The sequence below is a fragment of the Cetorhinus maximus genome, chromosome 23 (assembly GCF_964194155.1).
Source record: "Cetorhinus maximus chromosome 23, sCetMax3.hap1.1, whole genome shotgun sequence".
Taxonomy (NCBI): Eukaryota; Metazoa; Chordata; class Chondrichthyes; order Lamniformes; family Cetorhinidae; genus Cetorhinus; species Cetorhinus maximus.
In genome coordinates this window covers 4016364-4017908 of record NC_135901.1, presented here as the reverse complement: position 1 = coordinate 4017908, position 1545 = coordinate 4016364, and the positions used below count along the sequence as shown (strand labels likewise).

The 1545-nt window shown below is 46.3% G+C and overlaps 1 non-coding gene across 1 annotated transcript; it reads left to right on the top strand.

The window, feature by feature from the left end:
* Nucleotides 1-303: 303 nt before the first annotated feature.
* On the top strand, nucleotides 304-377 carry trnat-agu (transfer RNA threonine (anticodon AGU)). The gene has a single exon. It is a non-coding gene; the product is annotated as a tRNA-Thr (tRNA).
* The last annotated feature ends 1168 nt before the right edge of the window (nucleotides 378-1545 follow it).

The window sequence follows — 1545 nt, the reverse complement described above, 5'->3', positions numbered from 1 at the left end:
GCAAGGGACTGAATCTGTCAGTGGGGAGCAAAACACATGGACAACCCATCCCAATGCCCGGGAGCTGAACTGTTCATTAACACTGACCTAACCTTCTCAATTATGGGTCTATAAGCAAACGTCACCTTGAAGATCATAAATATGAGATCAAACATAATTTCCCCGGAAGCAATGTAAATAAATTATCTGTCGGTGTTGGTTCTTGCAACGCAACAGACAGTGGGAATCCGCGGCCTGATTCGCCACCTGGTGGTCGGATTTAATTAACCTCAATTCGACTGATCTCACGGAGCCAGCACGATTGGTGCCGTGGCTTAGTTGGTTAAAGCGCCTGTCTAGTAAACAGGAGATCCTGAGTTCGAATCTCAGCGGTGCCTCGGCTGAGGTGGTCTTTTAATGCAATTACACAGTTCTGCACATTTCCTGAAATACGGAGATGACCAGAGGCCTTTCTCTGTGTGAACCTCAGCACACCGTAGGACATGGTGCTGTCAGCGATCTGCAGCCCAGACAACGTGAAAGCAGCTAAATTCTTGGGTGTTTCTAGAATTACCGAAAAGCGACCTTTAACTTTGCTCCTTCCGAATTACGAAATGTGACCCAATTATGAAAGTGGGAGCTGTTTTCTGGTTCTGACGATAAAGCTGCATGCAATAGCTCAGATCCAGAAGTGGAACAGATGCAATTTATGCTCATCAAGCTTTCTTACAGGCAGACAGATAAATACATAAATGTATCCATAGATAACTCCATCTTCTAAGAACACTTTGCTCCAAAGGCAAAGGAGGAAGGGAAATGTGAATTGATAGATTTTATGGTGATGAGTGAGATGGAGATATGCTGACGCAGACCAGGATAAATAGCTGGGCTGAGAGGCGAATAGAAATATAGATCGATGATGAGAAGATAATTGTATCAAGGTTGGAATGGGCAAATAGAAAGAAAATTCAAAATGAATAAAGCAACAAAATAACAATATTGGAAGAACTATAAAAGCGAAAACCCCAAACCGCAGTGTTTCAGCGCTGGGATCCCGCACTAAATCTGGTGCCACCTGATATTTGGCGCCTTCGTGCTGAAGGGCGAGAATTCGAGGCGCCTCTCTCAGCACAGCGGGTTCTCGTCAGTTACTGCATCAGAAAAGTGTCCGGTTTCAATGAGCCGCCTGTGACCATTGGGGCTGCTAGCGTGAATCATCACTACCTGTGACCCGGGCAAGCAGTCTCTTGTGCAGTTTTGCATTATCCCTGATATCTGAGCCACAGACCTCGACAATGAGGATTCTGTGTTGTCTTCACCGGCCTCACGCACGCGCACACACACACACACATACACACACTCGCACACGCGCATGCACGCACAGACACACGCACTCACACACGCGCACGCACACACACGTATACACACACACACAGACAATGTCATGGGCACAGCCCAGGAGTGCTTGTCTGCAAAAGTATATCCTTCGATTAAGCTTTATTGCCCAAAAGGGTTCCAGTCTAACCGCGTTATGAAACTGCTGCTCATCATTAAGGAAACAACAAT